This window comes from Staurois parvus, unplaced genomic scaffold (genome assembly GCF_062004578.1).
Source record: "Staurois parvus isolate SC_StPar_1 unplaced genomic scaffold, SC_StPar_1.0 ptg000385l, whole genome shotgun sequence".
In the NCBI taxonomy this organism is placed as follows: Eukaryota; Metazoa; Chordata; class Amphibia; order Anura; family Ranidae; genus Staurois; species Staurois parvus.
The window spans coordinates 1224309-1251046 of NW_028318181.1; the positions used below are offsets into that span (position 1 = coordinate 1224309).

The window sequence follows — 26738 nt, forward strand, 5'->3', positions numbered from 1 at the left end:
CGGCATCTTCAGTGTGTGCACCCGGCTGTGACAGCTTGCGGCTTCACAGCCGGGCACCCACTGCGCATGCGCGAGTAGCGCTGCGCTTCATGAATGGCCCTGTAGTCTTCTGGGACCTATCACGTGTCCCAAAAGACTACAGGGAGGGAGGACACCTTCCGCTTCCGGTCTCCTAGGCAATCGGACTGGAAGTGGGAGTGGGTACCTGTCAAATTCAGGTACCCACTACCCCCCCCCACCCCCCAAAGGTGCCAATCCTTAAAGCTGAACTTCCCCTTTTAGGTGGAGCTCCGCTTTAAGTGCTCGTTTCAGTCTAGAGGATGAGAAGAGCAGACACCACTTCCCTATGTTCTGGCAATGGCCTGTTCCCATGTCTACTGCAGTGCTATGGATCCTGCATCAGTCATGATGACATCACGGGCATCCAGTCACCAGTGTATAGTGGAGAAGAGGCTGCAGGGACTGGTCTTACAGCATGGAGGAGCCTGCAGGATTAGAGGATCAGGTGATTAAACTTGCTTTTCTCATCCCCTGGATGTAAACAAGCATTTAACCCTTGCAGTACAGGGACAGCCCTAATTCAAGGAAGGAGTTTCACTTTCCCCAGGGTTCATCTTTAGGTAATCTCACAGGTCCTGCACCTTTCTGTATTTTAGGTCATATTTATTTATAAGGTCCATGGTAGCATCAACTGGAAATAAGGGTCAAATGCAGCCTAATAGTGGCAAAGGTAGCCCCATCTATTGTTTGCACAAAAATAAAGAAGATATAGAATTATTTTACCTATTGTGGTGAGTATTGTAGAACTTTGTTTATAATTGGTAATAGCAATCTTGAAGTTTATGTCTGAAGAAAGCATTGCTATGTTCTAGCAGGTCCCCTGAATGTAAACCTGTAAAACAGAATTATAGACATTTCAAATCATCCAAGAGACTAATCATTCTTGTTTTTCTTTAGTATTCATCAGAGTTGCGAGATCAAGAATTAGAATTGTGTTTTTCAATTTTTTGAAATGTGCAATTAGTTTTGCTGTGTGAAAATACCTTTTATGTTTAATGCTAAACTCCAGGCCAATAGCTAAATACATAGATGAGAAACATAAATTATGGCTGTTTATCTACCAAAGGATTTGTATTTTTATCCATTTAGTCCTGAGATTTATGCAGCCTCATCACATTGCAGAGCCCAGGAGGATAACAACACTTTCTCTAATACAATTAAAGGGCAACTGTAGGCAAAAGCAACAATTATACTGTATATCTGATGCAATCTGTCACTAGTACTAGCACAGCATTTTTTTTTCCTTTGTCCCTTTGTTTCTTTGTAACATATTTTTTACCTACTGGTCCTGCTAGTATATACAGTATATTGCCAAAAGTATTGGGACGCCTGCCTTTCCACGCACATGAACTTTAATGGCATCCCAGTCTTAGTCCATAGGGTTCAATATTGAGTTGGCCCACCCTTTGCAGCTATAACAGCTTCAACTCTTCTGGGAAGGCTGTCCACAAGGTTTAGGAGTGTGTCTATGGGAATGTTTGACCATTCTTCCAGAAGCGCATTTGTGAGGTCAGGCACTGATGTCGGACGAGAAGGCCTGGCTCGCAGTATCATCCGATAGGTGTTCTATCGGGTTGAGGTCAGGACTCTGCAGGCCAGTCAAGTTCCTCCACCCCAAACTCACTCATCCATGTCTTTATGGACCTTGCTTCGTGCACTGGTGCTCAGTCATATTGGAACAAGAAGGAGCCATTCCTAAACTGTTCCTACAAAATTGTCCAAAATGTCTTGGTATGCTGACGCCTTAAGAGTTCCCTTCACTGGAACTAAGGGGCCAAGTCCAACCCCTGAAAAACAACTCCACACCATAATCCCCCCTCCTCCAAGCTTTACACTTGGCACAATGCAGTCAGGCAACTACCGTTCTCCTGGCAACTACCAAATCCAGACATGTCCATCGTATTGCCAGACAGAGAAGCATGATTCATCACTCCAGAGAACACGTCTCCACTGATCTAGAATCCAGTAGCAGCGTGCTTTACACCACGCCATCCGACGCTTTGCATTGCACTTGGTGATGTAAGGCTTGGATGCAGCTGCTCGGCCATAGAAACCCATTCCATGAAGCTCTCTACGCACTGTTGTTGTGCTAATCTGAAGGCCACATGAAGCTTGGAGGTCTTTAGCTATTGACTCTGCAGACAGTTGGCGACTTCTGCGCACTGTGCGCTTCAGCATGTGCTGACCCCGCTTTGTCATTATATGTGGCCTACCACTTCATGGCTGACTTGCTGTTGTTCCCAGTTGCTTCCACTTATCCAGTTATATAGTTTTTGTAGCTGCTGACTTTTATTTTTTTACAGAGTGAGTGGAACTCCGCTTTAAGCAGTTACAGTAAGTTTTTTTTAAAACCTTTTTGGAAAAAGGTTTAACCTATATAAATAAATTGTATATTACAACCAACATTCCTGGCATTGTTATAGACATAGTATATGTGTACATGCTGTATATATACAGTATGTTCAGTTTTAATAATATAATTGAGGGATGTGTTTATTTTTAATACAAAGTAACAAAGGATATGACAATGTATGATAATAACAACTTATGAGTGCTCAAATAATGCATAGTCATAGACTGTTAGGTTTTAAAAAACACCCATGTCCTTGATGCAATTTTTCAGTAGTATTTATACACCATCTGTATCCATATAGAGGAAATTTTTCTTCTTTTGTTCTGTCTGACATCCATCACTTGGGCAGGAGCTAAGGGGGAACGTCTCTGACAAGGACAGAAGTAAAATGCCAACATTTCTAGAAATTATACTGTATTTCTGACAATAATGATGCTCCAGTCTATAGGGTCTCTGTACTGTTGCAGGACTTTTAACTTAGGTACTTATAAGTACAAATAACTGTATCAGCAATAGGACCTATGAAAGTGACCTCCAGAAATAGAAGCTAATGATCACAGGACAACCAGATAAATCCATGTCCCCTTGAAAGCAGTCATGGTGTTTCCTTGCTCCTGAATCTGACATATGTTCTTCTGTAAGTAGCCCAAAAGTACCCCGGGCAAAGATCTCTCTGTAACCCTCTCCAAGCAAGAGTATTTCTGTTCAGCCCAACTCCCTTCTGGCATGCACCCCAGTAAGTCTGTAGGCAGTAGAGAGGTGTTACCTCCTTATAGGTGGGGTTGTTATGTCACACCTGCCTTTAAATATGTGAGAGGAGCATGGATAGGTGAGTCCGCCTAGAGCAACAGAGTAAAAAGGACAATAGAGAGAGTTTCATGTGCTTGTCAGGAGTGTGTAGCGCTCCTGCTCCATCACAGCTGCTGGTCTCATTCCAGCATTCTGGCTTTGGTTGTGATACATTCTCCCTGTCTGGCTGTCCACCTACAAAGTGATTGGTGTGGCCAGTGTCTGGGTGGAGACCAAACTTGTTTTAAGCCAGCCAAGTCTGCAGTCTCATGCTTATGATATTGTGTTTGTACCACATGCTCCAATCTTCCTGCTTGTCTGCCCTGTTCCTGTGCTAGCTGGATTCTCTTGTTGATGACCTCGGATCAGATATTGACTATTTTCCAAACTCTGCCTGCCTTTTGACTATGGATTTGACCCTGACTATTCTGAACCTTGCCTGCCTTGTACCTGGACTATCATTGAACCACTCTGTCAGTCTGCCAACCGCAAGTACATGTTAACTGTGCTCAGTTCGTGCCTGCCCCGGCATGGCAGCCAGGGATTATAGCCATGTGTATAAGTCCTGGGGCAACTGAGTACCTGGCAGGCCTGCTTGCCTTATGGGAAGGGAGGCCACAATAGGTGAAGAACACAGAAGCCATCTGCCTGACCACCTGCATTAGGAGTAAGCAAGACAGTGCTCTTCACTTTGAGGGAGGGGCTGGGAAGGATTGCAACACTTTGGCCTCAATAAGAAATCTAAGAAAAAGGATGTCTAGTATGTCAGTGAGTACCACAATGCCCTCCTTCTTTTCAGCAAAGTCAGTAATGTAACTGTTTGAACTATCTTTATTGCTATTATATGGACAAGTTTAACACCATTAAAAGTTAGTACAGCCAATGCCTGGGAAGAGTTGTGTTATTTACTGGTGCAAACTGGGTTGGCTCTGAGGTTATTGGTGATGGAGAAAAAGGTAGTCCCCTGAATGGGGGAAAGGGAAAACCCCTTCACGTATCATGCATCAAGTGGCTTAGACCACCGTGTCTCATAGGCCATAGGTGGTTGGTTGGTTGGATTTCTGGAGCTTCTACCTGGACCACGGAAAAGTAGGCCTTTATAAGAAGGGTTAATGTGCATGACTAGCTGGGTTTGACTAGGAGGTCTAGGACCTGCATCCGTGCACTAGGGTTGCCACCTCATCCCTTTAAAACTGAACACATATTAATTACACAGTTTCTGAGGCTAATTTAATGCAGATAAGGCATTAAATGAGTTTGATTACCACCTTAATCAGCCGCAGAACCTGTGTAACTAATATGGGATGAGGGGGCAACCCTACTGTGCACTGAGTAGGTGTTTGTGGAGTACACTTGATGCCCTGAAGACCCTGTATATAGGTGAGGCCCAAGTGTGTCAGCCACATGAAAAGAAGTTGGGTACCCCCCTACATACAAGTTTCTTGGTATCCAGGGCCCTCTGCATATGTTTATGCTAAAGCCTGGCCCTGAAAGCAATTCTTCACAGGCAGAAGCCCCAGAGAAGAGAGAGGTGATTCCAAACATTTATCATCTTCCCAGACCATACCATACAACACCATTTGGAATTGGCTGAGTCAGATACATATGCATGAACAAGTGATAATCCTTCCTACACTGATTACTGAAACCTTCTTTCAGCAACAGATTGAATCATTCAACCCACCAGCCTTTGGGAAAACCTACAGAAGCCAGAAAAGGTGCATTGCAGCTCAGGCTGGTTACAGCACTAAGTTTAGATTGAGACACAGCTACTTAGTGCAGGGTCATTACACTTGCATATACCCCTTCATTACCAGGCCATTTTCAGGTTAAAGTGTTACTAAACCCAGGACCCTGCATTCACTATATCTGGTCTCCCACAGTACATAAGACATGGAAGTGCAATTAGTTTAGTAATTATAAACTGATAAATACCTTTTCTTATCAGCAGTTATAGCAGTCTTGTGACTTCTATCAGTGTGCAACAGAGCAAGTTAAAGTTTGTAGGAGGAGTTTTCATTCTGCTCTAGAAGGATGCAGAACCCCTGACCTTGGTCTGAACAGTGCTGACTGGCCCTGTGCTGATCATATGCAGTCTCCCAAGAAAAAAAAAACCTCTCTAGCAATAAACACCAAACTGAGCATGTGCAGAGTGATTCCACACCATATGTCTTATCAGGAGATAAGAGGACGACACTGGAAGAAGGGGAGGATCAGAGAAGTAAGGATCAAACAGCCTTTTTACACAATGCAGAGGATTAACCCCTTAGGTTCCACAGTGAGTATAACAAGCATGGTTTATTATATATACAGACTGATTTTACTGTTGTGGGTTTAGTAACACTTTAAAGGATAAGTTCACTCAGTCATAGAACACTAGACAAAAAAGAATTCTATATAATTCTTTTTAGACAGATAGCTTTATATTGATCAACAGTCAACTTTAGTACAACCAGCCTTCCCACAGATGAAGAGACATTTGTCTGGTTCCTGCTGAACCAGCCTAATTTGGATCCGTCTATGGCTGGCTTTAGTTAGTGCTGAAGACTATGGAACCTCCCCCAGCTATGTTTTGGACAAAAGAAGAAGGATGGGGTGCTGTGGTGCTTAAGCTTTAGGCCTCTTTCACACGGGCGTTCCGTATCTCTGTTTTTCATCTGTCCATTTATGGATGAAAAACAGACACCCATGTATTTCTATGGACTAGCAGATGTAAACGGATGATCATCTGTTTACATCCATTAATGTCTGTATCCGTTAACAACCGCTTTTTGGAACGGAAGAAACCCCTATTTTTCTTCCGTAAAAAAACCCAGAACAGACAAAAAACAGATCTAAATGGATGTAATGGATGAGAGAGGACAAAAACAGATGAAATACGGATATAAATGGATGAAAAATGACTGGAAACTGATCCGTTTTTTTTTTTTTAAACGTGACTGAACTGATGGAAAAAACAGAACGCCCGTGTGAAAGGACCCTTAAGCTTTTTTGTGCGGACTAGCTGGAGAATGTCCAAGGGAATGTTTCTATTGCCTTGCCTCCGTGTACTTTTGCTACTTTTAATTTCATCTGGGCAGCTTCCATTGTTGCTATTGCTAGTGATCCTGTTGCTGGCATGCTATCGGTAATGCCAGGTTTGCTCATGTAACATCAGTCTAAGACCATTCACATCGGCAATCTCATACAGCATTTATAGAACATTTATAAATGCTTGTCAATGCATGTAGTGATTTTAAATTGTATAATTCACACTGTGCTTTTACCTGGATTTGAGTACATTGTGTTTTGAGAAAACAGAATTCTGTGCATCCAGGGGAAGATTGGACTCCTTGAATGCAGCAAATGCATGTAAACACAAGTACATTTAAGGTCTCTTGCGCATGGGGCTGTGTACGTGTCGTATGTCCCTCATGGTGTTGTAGTCCAGCCCTGCTGTCTGTAGCCTGTCAAAGTCTAAAAAATTGTCAGACAAGGCTGAACACTGTTCCAAGTGGTACCAGCATTTAGGGCCCTGTATGTTCAGGAATGAAGGTTCAGTACACAGTACCTTCTTGAATTCACAATACCACTCAGTACAGTGTTCAGCACCATCAAAGAGCAGCCCGCCATAGAATTTGACAGGTTTCCTGTAGCAGGGCTGGATGCTGCACCTGTCCCTCATGGACAACAACACCAGGAGGGATGCGCCACACCTAGATGGCCCATGTGCACAGGACCAAACCATTGGAGAGCTTTATCTGGAAAGCATAAAGTTCGTTTATACTTCCCAGATAGTGTCTACTGTGTTTAATTAAACCAAACTCAGGATGCAAGTGTGAATGTATACTAAGGCCAGCCATACATTGATCAATTTTCGAACGATTTTTTGTTTGAAAATTGGACCTAAGAATAATGGGCCAATTTTCGTTCTGTTAGTGGGGCAATGGCATCGGCCGATTTTCATGGTTCCCATTTTGTTTATCGGGCATGCTGGAAAATGAGTGAAATACAACCGATTTTCTAAATCATTGGTGGCACCATCAGATTACAGAATAAACTATGTTTTTGATTTTTGATCGAAAAATCGTTTGGAATTCGACCCATGTATGGCCTGCATAAGCTTCCATGAACAGGAAGAGGAAAGACAAGAGACTTAGAACAACAGATGTGTGTGTGTGTAAATATATATATATATATACACATACACACTATATTGCAAAACGTATTGGGACATTCCTCCAAATCATTGGATTCAGGTGTTCCAATCACCTCCATGGACACAGGTGTATAAAATCAAGCACCTAGGCATGCAGACTGCTTCTACAAACATTTGTGAAATAATGGGTCGCTCTCAGGAGCTCCGCAAATTTGAGAGTGCTACTGTGATAGGTTGCCACCTGTGCAATAAGTCCCATTCCATGAAGCTCTCTATGTACTGTTGTTGTGATAATCTGAAGGCTGCATGAAGTTTGGAGGTCTGTAGCTATTGACGCTGCAGACAATTGGCGACTTCTGCGCACTGTGCGCTTCAGCATGCACTGACCCCGATCTGTGGCTGAGTTGCTGTTGCTCCCAGTTGCTTCCACTTTGTTATAGTACCACTAACAGTTGACTGTGGAATATTTAGCAGCAAGGAAATTTCACGGATGGACTTATTGCACAGGTGGCAACCTATCTCTGCACCACGCTTGACTTCACTGAGCTCCTGAGAGTGACCCATTCTTTCACAAATGTTTGTAGAAGCAGTCTGTATGCCTAGGGGCTTGATTTTATACACCTGTGGCCATGGAGGTGATTGGAACACCTGAATCACATGAATTGGGGGGGCTGTCCCAGTTCTTTAGGCAACATAGTATATATACTGTATTAATTACATTTGTTTCAATACAAACTCAGGGTACAATGCTCAGTGGGTTTTTCACACTCTTGCTAAGTTAAAATGTTGTAAATACCACAAAGGGCCACATATTAGACATGGTAATCATTTTCTAGTGCAATGTTTTTCTGGAAATATCTTTGAGCACTTGTTTCGGATGCAGGAAATCCGCTTCCTGATTGGCGATCCTGACCTTCCTGACTCCGAGTTGTGAGACCAGTATTGAGTCAGTGAACGCTTCCTAATGTGGGAGGTTTCAGCCAAGTCTGCTCAAGGCAACATCCTCTGATTAATACTATCACTGTACCGCATGAATGAAAGAGGGAGCGATTCTTATTCACCCCAGATAAACCCAACAGATTACTGCATCTGCAGAACACTGGAAGGAATGTTTTATTTGGAAAACCCAATTCAAAACATGAACAAATTAAATGAATATACTTTTTTTTTCTTATGTGATATAGAGAACAGTGGAAGCTTGGTAGCAGAAAAAAACAAGGAGAAAGGAGAAATACTCATTATTCTTAGGTACAGCAACCCATATCTGCTAATCACAATTCATCTTGTACTTGTCCTTGCATCTTGCCTGACTTAATGAATAATGAATACTGGTTTGTTGTTCTTAAAGGATTAGTTCACATTTAAGGGGCACCTGAAGATAAAAATAAACTGCAGATTTGACTAATGTTGGATAATCCTCTTGTTGTAGGTGCTGGCCACTTATATATCTCATAACAATAGAAACCCATGAGTAGAGAACTCACTGGAAAAGAAGTCCTCAAGAGAACTCTTGAGGACTTCTTTTCCAGTGAGTTCTCTACTCATGGGTTTCTATTGTTACTGCATGTTGTGGCCCTGAGGACACCCCCCCCCCCCACAAGTTGGGTGAGTCGGCACATTACTTATATACTAATTTAATCTGCAGGGGATCCCATCTGTGTTTTTATTTCACTTATATATTTCCCAAAGCCTGACTCAAAAGCTCCCAGAGGTGATATCCCTCGTCCTGTCTCCTTGTTGGGCATCGCTAAGACACTCCCAGCCATTACGGTTCACCCCACCATCAATGGAGTGAGCTCTCAAACACATGTGTGGTCCATGGTCTCCTCCATCACTGCATCGCTAAGCTCAGAGCTACTGCAACGGGGGAGAGAAAGTGCATGCCAGGGAGTTTGAATCAGCTGGGAGTGTCTTAGCAATGTCCTAACAACAAGGCAGGATAGGATGATGCCATATCTGGGAGTTGTTTGGCCAACCTTTGGGAGGTACATAAATGGCCTACACCTATAGCAAGGCCATTATTTAAAGCAGAACTTCACCCAAGAGGGGAAGTTACACTTGTTTGCATCCTCCACCCTCAACTGCCACATTTGGCACTTTTTGGGGGGGAGCGGTTACCTGGTTTTGATAATTACCTGCTCTCACTTCTAGGTCAGATCGCTGAGGTCCGGCCCCTCCTCCTTCCCCCTGCACCCTTCTAGGACACATCGCAGGTCCCAGAAGACTGCAGGACCATTTACAAAGCACAGCGCAGCTCGCTGGAAGGCTTCACTGTCTTTTTTCCTTACCTAAGATGCCGGTGCCTGGATCCGAAGCCGACAGGATATTGTCCTTAGGGCTCATGTACACTGCAGCTGCTAAACTGACATTCAAGAGCTGTTGAGCATTTTTTTCAGCAGCCCTGAAATCTCCCTAATGTTTTCCTATGTGTTTATGTGCACTATGTCGTTTACAGGCAGTTGAGTTTACAGTCGTTTTTTTGAATGCACCAAAATTGTGTTCAGGAGTAGATTTTACCGGCGTTTCAAATGTCAAATGCTTGTAAACGCAGTTAACCGCGTGTACAAGCATTTGCGTTTAGATTCGTTTTTTGAGAGGTCCATATCCAGATGCTGTCTAGAGCCTTTTTTCTTCATCAAAAATGCATGCAAAGTGTTTTCCATGTATTCAAATGGACCTAGTACACCAGCGCAGTCAGTTCCAGGTTTCGTGTGAAGGAAAAAATAGTAGAACGTGCTGCATTATGCTCATGATGGGATCCATAATGAATACAACCAGAAAAGACAGGTCATCCCAACACATACTTCTCTCTGCTTCTGCTCTCTCTATTTCTCTCAAAATGTCTGAAATAGTTAATTTTTTACTATTTTTCAGTGCATTCTGGGCATTTGGGAAGGTCTCCTGAGGTTATCTTTTAAAAATGCTTCTAAACTCAAACGTGCATAAACGCGGTATGCAAACGCAGCTAAACTGCCGTTTTTTAACCTACGTTTTCTAGCAGTCAGTTTCCAGCAGTCAGAAGAGTTTTCCAAATGCCCCATGTACATGAGCTCTTATATTAAAGGTCAGCAGCTACAGTATTTTGTTTTTATCTACAGGTGCCCCCAGGGGCGGACTGACAACTCATGGGGCCCCCAGGCAATAGGGTCTCATGGGGCCCGTGTCCTTGCCCAAACTCAAAAAAGCCTATGAAAAAGGTACCAGGGGCACCTCATGGGGCCCCGTACTGACCCCGGGCCCTTGGGCAGTGCCGAGTTTCCAAATGGTCAGTCCGTCCCTGGGTGCCCCTTACCAGCAGAGGTAGGTTTGAGCCCTCTGATAGGCTGTTGTAGCACACACATGACTGAGAGACTTGCCCACTGGCCCCCGATTGTAAACAGTGACTGGGAGCTGTAGGTGAAAGCTTGGTCAATGGAGCTGAGAGCCAGCAGCGGGCATGCTCACAGAACAGTGGAGCTGGCTGATGCATTTGTTTGTACAGTTGGCCCACCTACCAAGCAGACACATATGTGTTATGCCAGCAGGAAGAAGTTAAGATGTAATATAAAAGTGGCACATATACTGGCATTATTCAGTGCAGCCGTATTAAAGCTGCACTTCAGGAAAACAGCTAAATACAAAGTTGAAATACCAATAAGGGAGCTGTTAGGCCTCATTCACATGGGGTGTACTATAACGTATGCCTGTGCGAGGACTGTGTTTACCCGAACAGGTGTTCTGTGCAGAAAGTCCCATTGATGTCAATTGGGATGCAGCGGCTGCATGGACAAAGCCACTGCTCCCAATTAGATATTAATGCAATTGCAGTTGTGTGGCCCCAAATGCAGACAACGTGTGCTCAGGGACCTGCACCTAAACCTGCATAGATATCAAATTGGGAGCAGCAACTGTGTTTGTGCAGCTGCTGCATCCCGATTGACATCAATGGGACTGCCTGCACAGGGATGCATGGAACATCTGTGTGTACCCGTGCAGGTAAACATGGCCCTCATGCAGCATATGCCATAGTACGCCCCATGTGCGCGAGGCCTTATTCATGTTTCTGTCTTATTTCATGGATTTGTGTTTCTGTCTATTCAGCCCTGAGATCTACACAGAAAAGCCAGACAGCACACCCAGGTTTGCTACTCATTTTTCTCTGCTGCAGTTTGGCAATACAGAAAGGCCATCTCTCTTCCCCCAGCCTGTGAATGAACAATAATGAAGCAGCAGGAATCTGCTGATGTCATCTCACACCTCCCCTCCAGTCAGCATGGTTTTTGGTAAACCTCGTTGCAGGGGCAGACTGACAACTCATGGGGCCCCTGTGTCCTCGCCAACACTCAAACCACACCCAAAAAGCCTATGAAAGGTATCAAGAGCATCTTGTGGGGCCCCCTACTGACCCCAGGCCCTTGGGCAGTGCCTGAATGGTCAGTCCGCCCCTGCCTCGTTAGCTTCAGTTTGGCAATACAGCTAGGCTATCTCTCTTTCCCCCAGCCTGTGAATGAACAATGACAAAAAAAGCAGGAATCTGATGATGTCATCACACACCTCCCCTCCAGTCAGCATGTTTTTGGTACACCTGGTGGTCTTCAAGCGCTTCCACTCTCATTCAGAATCCTGCTGTACAGTGATTATGAGTGACATTATGATTCCAGGACAAATTCAAGTCTTTAAAACTCTGCATTACTCCTACTGGCCTCTGATCGTGCCATTACTTAGTACTGACCCGCTGCACACTTACTTGTAATCTGTACATTTTGTACACTGCATACCCCTGACCCCTTCTGTGTGTGACTTACTACTGGCCCCTGCACTGTGTGCATTGTATACTCCTACCCCCTGCGCATTATGTGCTGATGACCTCTGCACTCTGTGTGTTACTCACTCCGGACTCCTGCACTCTGTGCACTATGCACTGCTGACCCAGACTAGGGTCAAGGTTTTTTTTATTCATGCCTCTATAAGCCCCTCCCACTGTTAGAACAATTTGGTCACACTCACCATTTGGAGAGGTGTGCTAAGTGTTAGACTATTAGCCCTGTCCTACTCTACCCCTGTCCCACCCCATTAAAGGTGGGCATAGTCAGTAGAGTGCCCCCATATTTCATTTTCAAGATGTGGTCCCCTTAGCATAGGAAGATTTGTCTTCCAACAAGAAAATGAGCCAAAGTATAAAGCCAAAGCTGTACAACAATGGGTTAAAGATAATGTCATTGTTCTGGAATGGCTAAGTCAGAGTCCAGGTGTCAATCCAATATAGAATTTGTGGCTGAACCTAAGTCCTCATGCACACTGGATGTTTTGATAACACTGGTAACATTAGCTGTGTAAAGTCACGTTAAAAATGTGAGTTTTTCAGGTTTTTTTAGCGTTTTTGCATTAGCGTTTAGTGTTTTTTTTGCCATGTTTAGTGGCGTTTTCCCGCGTTTCGTTGTTTCTCAAAAAAATTTTTGGGGGTCAAAAAAAGTCCAAAAAATGCTGGTTTGCTGTGTTTTACCACGTTTTTCAGTGCTAGAGTGTTTTTACAGCTAAAAAACACCTCTAGAAACCCACTAGTCCCGGGTTTTTTCCAGCCAAAAAACGTTCCAGCCAAAGAACGTTGATTCCAGTCTATGTGTGCATGGACACATAGGATAACATGCTGGGGGGGGGGGTTACTTGCTGTAGAAAAAAATGGCAAAAGCCAAAAACAGCAGCTGTAAAAATGTCCCGTGTGCATGAGGACTTAAAAGGCTTTTCACTCATGAACCTGGCAGAGCTGCAATAGTTTTGCAAGGAATGGGGTAACATTGAATTATCCACATGCAAAGACTTATCCATGCAGACGTAAGGGGGAAATTGCTGTCTATTAAATACTCTTCCTGCTCCAGAGACAGCTGGAAAATTTTAGACTTTTATCCTGGTGTCCTCCAGGACAAGTAGAGAGGGTGAATCACCCCAGCTTCAGTTGAAGGATGTCAGGTAGGAGTTGGCCAACAAGGCCACTCATGTAAGAATCAGCCCACATTTGTATAGCTTAACTCCTTTTCACACAACTCCCTAGGTTTGTGGTCACACCCAGGGAATATATGTTTCTCTGTTCCCCTCCTTTAGTAGCTCTAGAGGCCACACCTGATGAGGCAGAGGTAGGTGGGCAAGTTATCTGCAGCCAGGTAAGAGGCCCTTCACTGTCAGAACATTTGTGTGTGCAGACAGGTCACAGCCTAATAGTATGCAGCTTCTCTGGAAGACCCAGCTACTATGTAGAGCCCCTCCCTGATGTCTACCAGAGAACTCCAGTTCCAATGGGGTAGCCCTTTGTCCTTGGACCTTGGATCCCTACAGCCGTTTACCTGTGTTACTGAAGCTATCCTGGACTTCACTGTGAGGGATACTGTTTATGAGGACAGTCACAAGTAGTGTTCTATACTGTTTTACTGAAGTAGTCCTCAGTTCCCTGTTGTTATAGAATCCTATTATTATTATTATACAGGATTTATATAGTGCCAACAGTTTGCTCAGCGCTTTACAATATAACGGGAGACAATACAGTTCAATACAAGAGGGTTAGGAGGGCCCTGCTCCTTGGAGCTTACAATCTAAGTGGAATACAGAGATTTTGCTATGCAGCTTGCTTTCCCTGATTGAGCCGTAGAGGCATTTTGAAATGTTAAATTGTTACTAAACCCACAACAGTAAAGTCAGTCTGTATATGTAATAAAGCATCCTTGTTATACTCACTGTGGAACCTAAGGGGTTAATCCTCTGAATTGTGTAAAAAGGATGTTTGATCCTGACTTCTCTGATCCTCCCCTTCTTCCAGTGTCCTCCTCTTATCTCCTGATAAGACATACGGTGTGGAATCACTGTGCACATGCTCAGTTTGGTGTGTATTGCTAGAGAGGGTTTTTTTTTCTTGGGAGAGTGCATATGATCAGCACAGGATCAATCAGCACTGTCCAGACAGAGGTCAGGGGTTCTGCATCCTCCTAGATAAAATAAAAACTCCTCCTACAAGCTTTAACCAGTGCTTGGCTGGACACTGATAGAAGTCACAAGACTGCTCTAACTGCTGATGAGAAAAGATATTTAGCAGTTTATATTTGCTAAAATAATTGCATTTCCAGGTTTTGTGTACCATGGGAGACCAGATATAGTGAATGCTTAAGTACTACTCAAACAAAATTATACATTTTGTCTGGAACTCCTCTCAAAATATTCCTGGTATGTGAGGGTGCCTAAAAATTCCTGTGCATACCTCCTCATAGCTGCAGTGCGAGATTATCTATGGCACTGCTGCCTCTGACTGTCACTTTGAAATTTGGTAATGTAATTACTGTGCTGCTCACTGTTCTCCTTGTTGAAGGCTCTGACATGAAGAAGCAAAAGCCCAGCCTCTCCCAAGATGGTCACCTCAACAGAGACGGGGTAATACAACACAATACATCAATAGTGGAGTAATATCAGCTACAGGGAGAGCACAGGCAATGCTGGTGAATTGTCTTTTGTCCTTTGCCTGGCTGTTTTGAGGGCACAGCTTCTAGAGTTCAGTTCCTCTCCAGCCCAATATACAGACTTTCCTACCAGCTTGGGGATTTTCTACACTAATTACCGTATTTTTCGCTCCATAAGACGCACATGACCATAAGACGCACCTAGGTTTTAGAGGCAGAAAACAGGAAAAAAAATTCTGAACTAATGGACTGCAGACATAGTACAGGAGATGACCAGAGACTGCGGCCACAGTACAGGAGATGACCAGAGACTGCGGACATAGTACAGGAGATGACCAGAGACTGCGGACACAGTACAGGAGATGACCAGAGACTGCAGACAGTACAGGGGATGACCAGAGACTGCGGACACAGTTCAGGGGATGACCAGAGACTGCGGCCACAGTACAGGAGATGACCAGAGACTGCGGACACAGTACAGGGATGACCAGAGACTGCGGACACAGTACAGGGATGACCAGAGACTGCGGACACAGTACAGGGATGACCAGAGACTGCGGGGACAGCACAGGGATGACCAGAGACTGCGGACAGCACAGGGATGACCAGAGACTGCGGACAGCACAGGGATGACCAGAGACTGCGGAGACAGCACAGGGATGACCAGAGACTGCGGAGACAGCACAGGGATGACCAGAGACTGCGGAGACAGCACAGGGATGACCAGAGACTGCGGAGACAGCACAGGGATGACCAGAGACTGCGGACAGCACAGGGATGACCAGAGACTGCGGACAGCACAGGGATGACCAGAGACTGCGGACAGCACAGGGATGACCAGAGACTGTGGATAGTACAGGGGATGACTGCTGACCTTTGGGGAGGGGGGGGGAGCGGGTACCTGAATTTGACAGATACCCGCTCCCACTTCCGCGGAGTTGTTCTTTCATCTTACCTGTTCCTCTATCCAGCCGCGCGCTGTCTTCCCGGCTTCTGTAATGGCGCTCGGCATGACAGCCGGGTGCCCAGTGCGCATGAGCGAGAAGCACTTGCGCTTTGTGATTGGTCCGGCGGCTTCTGGGATCTGTCATGTGTCCCAGGTGCCACCTTACCATTCACAAAAAGCACCGCTTCCTGCGCATGCGCACTTGGCACCCGGCTGTCATGCCCACACTACAGAAGCCGGGAAGACCGCGCCGCTGGATAGAGGAACGGGTAAGATGAAAGAACAACTCCACGGAAGTGGAATCGGGTATCTGTCAAATTCAGGTACCCGCTCCCCCCCCCTCCCCAAAGGTCAGCAGTCATCTCTATAAGGTCCCGCTGTAGAGCTGAGCGGCCGGCCCGGTATTCTGACACGGCGGCAGTGGAAATACCGGACCGGCCGCTCCATATTCGCTCCATAAGACGCACTGACATTTTCCCCCCCTTTTTGGGGGGAAAAAAGTGCGTCTTATGGTGCGAAAAATACGGTACATACCTAATATCCTGTTTAGTTATTCATCATAAGGCTCCATTCACATGGGGCGTTTTAACCACTTCCAGTCCGGACACTTTCACCCCCTTCCTGTCCAGGCCAATTTTCAGTGCTATCACACTTTGAATGACAATTACGTGGTCATACAACACTGTACCCATATGAATTTTTAGCATTTTTTTGAGACATTGAGATATTTTGGTGATATTTATTCACCACTGGGATTTTTATTTTTTTGCTATATAAATAAAAAATTCCAAACATTTTGAAAAAAAAAGAGTTTTTCTTATAAAATTTTGCAAATAAATAATCTTTCTTCATAAATCTTGGCCAAAATGTATTCAGTCATCTTTTTAGTAAAAAAAAAAATAACCCAAATTAGCTTATAACCAAAAATTATAATTTTCAAAAATGTTTTTTAAATTTTTATTTACATTTTTTATATTATTATTTATGTTTTTTAACATATTGTCACCCTAGCAGTACAGTGTCACCATAGTGACACTGTACTACTTGGGGGTGATGAAGATTTTTTTTTTCTTGTTTACACTGATTGCTTTTACACCCATAAAGGCTGTAAATGCAATCATTTCTCCTTCTCTCTGACTGCATTCTTGCAGCCATTGAGAAATACTGTGAGAGCTGTGATTGGTCACAGCTTGTCACAAGGTACAAGGCTGTTGTGAATAGCATTGTACCATGTGACCTCTGTGATCATTCACAGATTTCACACGTAGTAAGCAATGATGTCAGAAGTGACATCTTGCTTACTACTCTTCATGTAATCACTGATTGGCCAATCAGGGATCACATGATCTGGACCTCACACAGAGGTCCCGTACAACAATCGGTATTCCGCTGTGTCCAGAAGACACAGCAGGCACGGGATCACAGTGCTGTGCGCTCCCAGGGAGCGCGCACAAGCAGGGAGCAGGGACGTTTATAAATGGCCACCCGCCCCTGCACTGCTCCCGTGAAGAGAAGTGGTTAATAACGCCGGCAACATTAGCTGTATAAAGTCACATTTAAAATGTGAGTTTTTCAGCTTTTTTTTTACCGTTTTTGCGTTTAGCAGCGTTTTGCTCAAAAAAAGTCTCTTTTTACTGCGTTTTTCAGCGTTAGGGCGTTTTTACTGCTAAAAAGCTTCTCTAGAAACCCACGGTTAACCATGTTTACAAGCGTTTACATACGTTTACAAGCATTTGAAACGCCGGTAAAATCTACTCCTGAACACAAGTTTGGTGCGTTCAAAAAAACGACTGTAAACTCAACTGCCTGTAAACTACGTGTGCATGGACACATAGGAAAACATAAAGGAGCGTTCAGGGGCTGCTGAAAAAAAACCGCTCAACAGCTCCTGAATGTCAGTTTATCAGCTGCAGTGTACATGAGCCCTAAAAACGTCCAGTGTGCATGAGGACTAAGTGAAGGAACTGCTGGTGCTGAACTTCAGGTGACCTAGTATGGATTGGTAGAGATCCTTCCTGGCCTTCTAAATTCAAACTTTGCCAGCCTTCTTCAGTCTAGTATGGCTTTGTGTCATCATGAATGCCAAACACATAAACACATTTCTTTTACTTTTAATGTCATTCATAATTCAGTTACAAATTACATGGCAACAAACAAGAGACATTTATAACATAGTTATACAGTATATTTTAACCACTTCCAGTCTGGACACTTTTACCCCCTTCCTGCCCAGGCCAATTTTCAGCTATCAGCGCTATCACACTTTCAATGACAATTGCGCGGTCATGCAACACTGTACCCATATGAATTTTTTAGCATTTTTTGAGACAGATAAAGCTTTATTTTGGTGGTATTTATTCACCACTGGGATTTTTTTTTTTTTTTTTGCTATGTAAATGAAAAAGTCCAAAAAATTTGAAAAAAAGGGTTTTTCTTATAAAATTTTGCAAATAAATAGTATTTCATCATAAATCTTGGCCAAAATTTATTCCGTTATCTTTTTAGTATAAAAAAATTACCCAAATTAGTTTATAACCAAAATTATAATTTTTAAACTTTTTTTTTACATTTTTAAAAAATTTTTATATTATTATTTGTTTTTTTTTTTGTTTTGTTTTTTTACATACTGTCACCCTAGCAGTACAGTGTCACCATGGTGACACTGTACTACTTGTGGGGGGTGATGAAGATTTTTTTTTTTTTACACTGATTGCTTTTACACCCATAAAGGCTGTAAAAGCAATCATTCCTCCTTCTCTCTAGCTGCATTCTTGCAGCCATTGAGAACTACTGAGTGAGCTGTGATTGGTCACAGCTTGCCACATGGTACAAGGCTGTTGTGAATAGCCTTGTACCATGTGACCTCTGTGATCATTCACAGATTTCACACGTAGTAAGCAATGATGTCACAAATTACATCTTGCTTACTACTCTGCATGATCGGGACCTCACACAGAGATCCTGTCCGACGATCAGTGTTCTAGTGTGTCCCAACCCATTCAGTTTAAAATAGAAATGAAAGGCAAAACATTTGTGTATAGATTTAAAAAAAACATTGTAAATACCTCCCCCCCCTTTTATAAGTGATCATACTCTATTCTTAGCTGCACACAGAGGTGGGGGAGGAGAAACAGCAGCACACTGAGCTTCCCATTAGAGGAGAGCAAGCTGAGTTCCCTGCACTGCTAGAGAACTGACCACTGTGTGTTCTCATGCCTAGTGTGGTCAGTTTTTAATAGGAAAGCAGAGGGACTGACAGGAACACCAGAGATTTCACAAAAATGAAGCAACAGGTTACATTTTCATGCAAGTACATGGTACAGCAGGCACATGTCAGGATAATGAAATGTTGGGTTTACATATTCTTTAACTGTGTTGCAGGGAATTTCAATTTTCCTTGAATCTGCACAGGGTTAGCGATGTGCTGGATATATGTTGTGCTGTGATAGAACTGGCTTAACTCCCAGTACATTAACCACCTTCCGCCCGCCCTATAGTACAATGACGGGCGCAAGGTGGTTCTCTCGTTTTGATAGGATGTCATATGACGTCCTACCATTCTCACTGCGCATGCGCGGCTCAGGGAGCGCACAGCGTGGCGATCACGGAAAGAGCCGAAGATGTCGGCTCGGTCATGTGATCAGCGGTGTCCAATCACAGCTGATCACATGTAAACACGGAAATGCCAGTTATCGGCATTTCTCTCCTCTCGAGCTGTCACGCTGACAGCTCGAGAGGAGAGCCGGTAATTGGCTTTCCGCGGACGGGACATGTACACTGATCATCAGGGCACTGATGATCAGTGTGCCCTGATGATCAGTGTGGCCCCAGAAGTGCCACCTGTCAGTGTTCATCAGTGCCAGTGCCCATCAGTGCCACATGCCAGTGCCCATCAGTGCCACATATCAGTGCATACCAGTGCACATCAGTGCCACATATTAGTGCCCATCTGAGCTGCCTTTCAATGTCACCCATCAGTGCCAGTCAGTGCCACCTATCAATGCCAATCAGTGCCACCTATCAGTGCTGCCAGTCAGTGCCGCCTATCAGTGCCAGTCAGTGCTGCCTATCAGTGCCAGTCAGTGCCGCCTAACAGTGCCAGTCAGTGACGCCTAACAGTGCCAGTCAGTGCTGCCTAACAGTGCCAGTCAGTGCCGCCTATCAGTGCCAGTCAGTGCTGCCTATCAGTGCCACCTATCAGTGTCATGTATCAGTGCTGCCTTTCAGTGCCCATGAGCGATGCCTGTCAATGCGCATCAGTGCAACCTACCAGTGCCTCCTCATCAGTACCCATCAGTGCCACCTATCAGTGTCCATCAGTGCAGCCTATCAGTGCCCATCACTGCAGCCTCATTAGCGCACATCAGTGAAGGAGAAAAATCACTTATTTACAAAATTGTATAACAAAAACTAAGAAAAAATGTTTTGTTTTCAAAATTTTCAGTGGTTTTTGGTTTGTTTAAGAAAAAATACAAATCCCAGAGGTGATTAAATACCGCCAAAAGAAAGCTCTATCTGTCTCAAAATAATGATAAAAATCTCATATGGGTACAGTGTTGCATGGCCGCGCAATTGTCATTCAAAGTGTGACAGTGCTGAAAGCTGGAAATTGGCCTGGGCAGGAAGGGGGTATAAGTGCCCTGTAGGCAAGTGGTTAAAATCCCAAAAGACAGAAAATATATTTGGAATCATCTGTTTACAAACATGAACAGTGTCTCTATTTTTTTTTCTATATAAGATTACTTATTTGTCCATTCCATTTAACTTGTGAATGTGACACATTCAACATAATAAACTATGTTTCATATATTTTGTAATAAAAACACATTTCAACATGCAGTATAAACATATATTTATTTATTGAAACATATTGAATATGGCCAAAATTGTGTCATCTTAAATATATGGCAATATATTTGAGGAGAATATTTTAAAAATATATTTCAAATATATTTTTCTTCCATATGGGGTGTGTTCTGGTGTGCTAAAAGGCATGTGCATTGTAATGTTTGAAGATGTGCATTGGAGTGCTTTTCAAAACCAGATTAGCATACTTCACACAATGTTCTGGAATGGAAAGCGAGACACTAAGATCACTGCTTAGGTGTTGTGCAGGGTGTTGGAAGTACTTCTTATTAGAGCTCTGAAAAAGCTGTTGTTCAGGTTAGTTTTTCACATAATAGTCTATTTTCCCTAGAGATAATGGCAATATCAGAAGAGAACAAAATAAGCGTGCACCCTGGTTCAGTCTGAGAGGCATGTGTACAGGTCTGACTGGGGAATCTGGTAACAGGTCAAACAATTTCCCTACATACAGTACATCTACTTTGTTGAAAACATCAACAGCCTACAGCTAAAGGTGTTGGTCTAATATTAAAGTGGAACTAAATTCTCTCAGTCAACATGAACTATTTTTTATCCTTATGCTGCTAGCCTTAAATAGATAGGAAGGTACTGTATAACCACTCGCCCTTCAGAAGATTTTACCCCCTTCATGACCAGACCATTTTTGCTATTTGGCATTGCGTTACTTTGACAATTTTGCGGTCATGCAACACTGTACGCAAATCAAATTTATATAATTTTTTTTTCACAGAAATAGAGCTTTCTTTTGGTGGTATTTGATCACCACTGGGTTTTTTATTTTTATTATACAAACAAAAATTTTGAAAAAAAACAATATTTTTTTACTTTCTGCTATAAAAAATATTCAATAAGAAACAAAGTTCTTCATAAATGTAGGCCAAAATGTATTCTGCTACAAATTTTTGGTAAAAAAATCCCAAAAGGTATATATTGATAGGTTTGCGTGAATGTTATAGCATCTACAAACTATGGTATATATACCGGAATTTTTTTTTTTCATACTAGTAATGGCAGTGGTCAATGACTTATAAGTGGGACTGTGACAGTATTGTGGGCAATCTGACACTAGCTGACACTTTGTGGGAACCAATGACACTAATACAGTGATCAGTGCTAATAATATACACTGACTGTACAAACGACACTGTCTGCATTGTCTGGGGCAATCAAAGGTTTAACTGTGTGCCTAACAGTGCTTTGTGCATTCACTGTGTGCTGTTTTTACTAAGGGATGTGCTGGTTTTTTATTCCCTGCTTTGCAGAGAAACAAAAAATGGCTCATCTCCACTGTCAGGACAGAGCTATCACATTTCTCTGTCCTGTCTTCCTCTTTGCCGATCAGCACTAATCACAGCACAGCTGGGATGGCGGCTAGTGGTTACAGTTTGTTGTTTCAAACTTTTTTTTATTTCTTCAGTTACTTCCTGGTTTCTGGCCTAGGCCAAAATGATGTCAAATATCCCAGGAATCTTCATGAGCAGTTTTTTTCTTTATATGGAGAAAGAGGGAGAGGAGCTTTCTCAGCTAAGCATACCTCCTGCTTGCCTGCCTGAGCTAATGGCAGATGCATTCCAAGAAGTACATGCTACATGAATCATCTGCCCATACTCAAGATGGCCGTGGCTAGAAATGCTATGGAAATGTTTTTCAAAATGCTTTTTCAACAAAAGAAAACATGGAGCTATGGATAGGTGAGTTTGATTTGAATATTAAAATGAATTAAATTGTATTTTCAGTTTTTGGTGCTCTGATACAGTTTAGTTCCACTTTAAGTTCTTGGTTGTAAAGGATCTGAATATTTAGGACCACAGTGCTCTTTTATGTGTTTGGACTTTCTTCTTTTTGGTTTATTGAAGGAAAGAGCTATGATCCCATGCAGCATCCACCCACAGTGGGTTCGTGTGCTGAAGGCTCAATGTGGTACAACTCCAGTCACAGCTCCATGTGTGCTCTGAATGCTCTGTGTAAGTTCGCAGTGTGAGGGATGTTTTGGTTTCTTTTTCAGTTCTAAGAATATCATTACTATGGAAAGAAACAGAAGAGCCTGCCGTCCATGTTAGGAGAGACCTGTCAAGGTTCCAAGCAATGAAAAAATGCCTATACAATGGCAATTTCACTAGGAGCTGCCTGCGTGCTGAGGAAACAATTCATCTGCAAGGTACACGCTGTTCCTTTCTCATGACCTCCTTGGTAGAATATTTGTGAGCAATGTATTAATGCTCCTTTCCCCCTCTTTCTCTTCACATTCACACAAATGAAAACAACTAATGAATTTTAAAAGGAAGAATCAGATTTTAACATACAGCTGTACTCCTAACAGTAAAACTCTGCACTATCATTCTCTGCTCAGGTTCATTTAACCCCTTCACACCGACGCCTCCCGGCCCTTTAAGGGGTTTCTGACGGCGGGAGGTGGGATGGGGTTTAGGGTCACGTGACCACCGTGACTGTCACGGCAGTCACATGATCGGAAAGGTCCTGATCGCAAGGAGAGATCGGAACCTTTCCGTGGGAAGCCAACACATGTGCTGGGAGAGCACAGGGTGTGCGCTCTCAGCACATGTTTGTTTACAAATGGTACGTGTAACGGAACCGTCCCCAGACTGCACTTGGGTACTTCCATTAGGATACCGCTTCCCTGTCCGAACACTGACCACAGACACCACAGCAGACCATACAAGACTAGACGACACCAGTCTTGAAGTAAACCAGAAAATAGACTACTTTATTTTAACACAGATACAAGATAAATACATTCAAGGGAACAACCCCCCCTCCCTGCATAATGACACAGGGTGGGGCAATCTACTTTAAGTAACAAGAGACACACCAGCAGACAGTCCCATCAGGAGGGAGGATGCTGGAGACACCCCCCACCAAGCCAATACACAAACACATACATCCCATAATAGTTTGCTCCCAAGCAAGACACACAATAGAACAATGGGATGCAACCACATGGCATTAAACAATCAACAACCCCCCCACCCCAATATTAGGACAGATCACCCTGTACCCCTAACAGGCACAGGGTGACTTACACATAAGAGGGATATGGGGAGCTGAGACAGTGGTCTCCCCACCTCTCCAAAGTGAGCTGTGTTCCATGGGCCCCCCACCCAAAGTGACTCCCATCACAGTAGGAATCAGCCTATGTCTGTGGCCCCTGTCCTCGTTATTTTCACCCTCAGGCCTGAGAGAAATAAAGCTCCAGACACCGAACTGTTTAATGCAAAACAAGAACGGTTATACAGAACTCAGTAGGCGTTGCTTAATCTTAGGATGACCAATGAAACATTCCATTCTTATCAATATAGTTACATGAAGAACAGAAACTGCAAATAGCTGAGGGATACCATATAAAGTAGTTCCGTTTACAGTGAAATGAAACTAGTCTAGGAAACGAGAGAGAAGTTACAAAACCGAAAATAACTGTTCACGTATCTAGAAATGGAGGCATTATACAAAATGGATGCCAATTAATAAAACATATCTCCTTACAGTGCGCAACTATGCGGCTGCTCGGCATCAAGGCCCAGCCGCCGAGAGGCCACATACTTGCGTACACTCGGCGTGAAGAGGTTAAATCAGTTTAAGCCAAGATCAGGTTTATTATGGTGGACTATGAAGGCCAAGTGAAGGATTGTCTGAGACCTAAGCTGTCTCGTTTGAACAATTGTATGGAAATTCTGAAAGATCGTTTGTCACAGCATTTGACCTTGCTATCAGTGAGTCAACATTTTTAGTTTTAAAATTTCATCCAGACCTGCTACTTGAAAGCAGTTTCAGATGTACAATTCCAGTGGAACTTTACCCATAACAACTTGATAAAAAATAATGTGCTTGAGCAAGAAACAAACATTCCAGATTAATAATTATGCTACTAAAATTAGTGTGTGCAGTAAATTGCCTCCAGCATTGTTTCTGTTTCTTCTTCCTAGAGGCTGCCATGGCTGAAGCCCAGAGCCCCTGAGCAGCAGTAAATCTTTAGGCTGTCAGCTGATCGGCCTCTACAAATTTGGCACACTGCCTAAAAATAGAAAGCAACTGAGCATGTGCAGAGCGGAGTGAATCCAGTGTATTAGTGGATTTAAACAGTATAGGCACTTATTTGTAATGTTTTACATAGCTATATGTGCAAAAGGGGCCAGTCTGAAGTGATCCAGCAGGACTTCATTTTCTGACTAAAGGTCCACTTTAAACAGGTTTCTTTTGTGGCTAGAAAATGTGCATTACAATAAGTACAATTTGTGCTGAACAAAAACCACCTTCAGTTTTGGTTCATTCAAGAAATGTTTTTTATCCTACTCCTTCAAATTTTTTTGTCACTATGATTGAAAACGTTCATTGATTTGACTCCTTTAAGCATTCCAAATTCGAACAGTTTCATACAAAATTCTAACTGTTTATGGACAGTTAATACTAAACAATATTGAAAAAATAACTTATGCACAATCTATAAATAAGCTGCAAGCATAAGGTGAATAAACACCTAAACTGATAAAGTATGCTATGTTAATACTCTATAATCAGCTCTGTGCTGAATTGGGCCACAAAAGGAAACACCATAGTGCTCTCCGCAATTTAAAATATTTATTAATTAATAAACAATGTACTCACATGAAGACAGATCACTTTCACTTTAAATCACACATGCTGGGGAGCCAGACTCTGGGGGTGAGACAATGAGACTGCAACCTCTCTGGGTTTCAGGAGAGACAAGCAGAGTGGAAGGCTGTATTGCAGTGGCAACTTCATTGTCTCACCCAAAGTGCGGCTCCCCAGAGTGTGTGATTTAAAGTGAAAGTAATTTGTCTTCATGTAAGTACATTTTTATTCTTTAAAAAATATTTTGATTTGTGGAGAGAGCACTATGGTGTTTCCTTTTGTATCTCTCTGAGCTGGTTATATAGATTGATCCTTGATAGATCTGGAAACATTGGTGGAGTGACAGCCCTTTCGAGGATTTAAAAGGAATATGTGCAAAAGACCTTTTATTTTAGAGGTCAGTAAGGTAAGGTGAGAGCGTACCCACAAGAGGCAGTGGTGGTGTTACCCCTGAACACAAAACAGAAATGTTTTTCCCTTGTGGACGTTTTTAAAGGACTTTTATTTATGGAGACTTTACAATTGTTTCACACATTTATTTTCATGTCTTCACCTGTGTATGTGGTATTGATAGTACAAAACAGACATCTACCCGGGGCCTGCTCCCTAATTTCCTTACGTTTAATGCTGACAATGGATGTTTATATAATAGGTTAATATACATTTGCAATAAAATGTGAAGACCTGTAAAATCAATATTATTTCATACCTACTAACTGCTATCGGCCAATACTCCATACTCTTAGAACTTTCTGTTGCTTTTGAAACAGTTGACCACCCACTCCTCCTCAACAAACTCCATTCCCTTGACCTCCATGACTGCTCTTTCCTAGTTCTCCTCCTACTTATCTCAGCACACTTTCAGCCCCACATCCAATCACTGGCTAAATCTTGCTGCCTTGACCTCTGCACCCCTCTCTTCCAGTCTCTTCACTGGCTTCCTCTAGTGCTAGCCCAATGTATAAAATTCAAAATACTAACCATTACCCCAAGCTACATCACCAACTTCATCCACAGATATCTCCCAAACCATTCTCTCTGCTCCTCCAAAGACATCCTGCTCTCCAGTTCCCTTGTTACCTCCTCCCACACTCGCCTCCAGGATTTCTCCAGAGTCTTTCCCATGCTCTGGAATTCCCTGACCAAGTATGTGCAGTTAGCTCCTACCCAGTCTGCCTTTAGGTGATCATTGAAAACTCATTTATTCAGGGAAGCCTACCCCACCTCCACCTACGACCTGTACTTGAGTCACCTCCATCAAATCATCCCCTGCAGCTATTACCTTTTGTACCACCTTTCCTAATCATGTCCAATCAACTGAATTTCCCACAGGTGGACTCCAATCAAGCTGTGGAAACATTTCAAGGATGATCAGTGGGAACAGGATGCACCAGAGCTCAATTTTGAATGTTATGGCAAAGTTTTTTTATTTTAATAAACTGCAAATATTTAAAAACGAACTTCTTTCACATTGTCATTATGGGGTATTGTTTGTAGAATGTTGAGGAAAAAAATGAATTTAATCCATTTTGGAATAAGGCTGTAACATAACAAAATGTG

The 26738-nt window shown here is 43.1% G+C and overlaps 2 long non-coding RNA genes across 2 annotated transcripts in view; one reads left to right on the top strand and one right to left on the bottom strand.

The window, feature by feature from the left end:
• Positions 1-867: 867 nt before the first annotated feature.
• LOC149455892 (uncharacterized) overlaps positions 868-26738 on the bottom strand; it is a 115931-nt gene continuing 90060 nt past the window's right edge. The window contains exon 3 of the long non-coding RNA XR_016314006.1: positions 868-892. This is a non-coding gene — a long non-coding RNA (uncharacterized LOC149455892). The remainder of the gene's footprint in view (positions 893-26738) is intronic.
• On the top strand, positions 22588-26638 carry LOC149455893 (uncharacterized). Its single transcript, XR_016314005.1, has 2 exons — positions 22588-22728; positions 26511-26638. It is a non-coding gene; the product is annotated as an uncharacterized LOC149455893 (long non-coding RNA).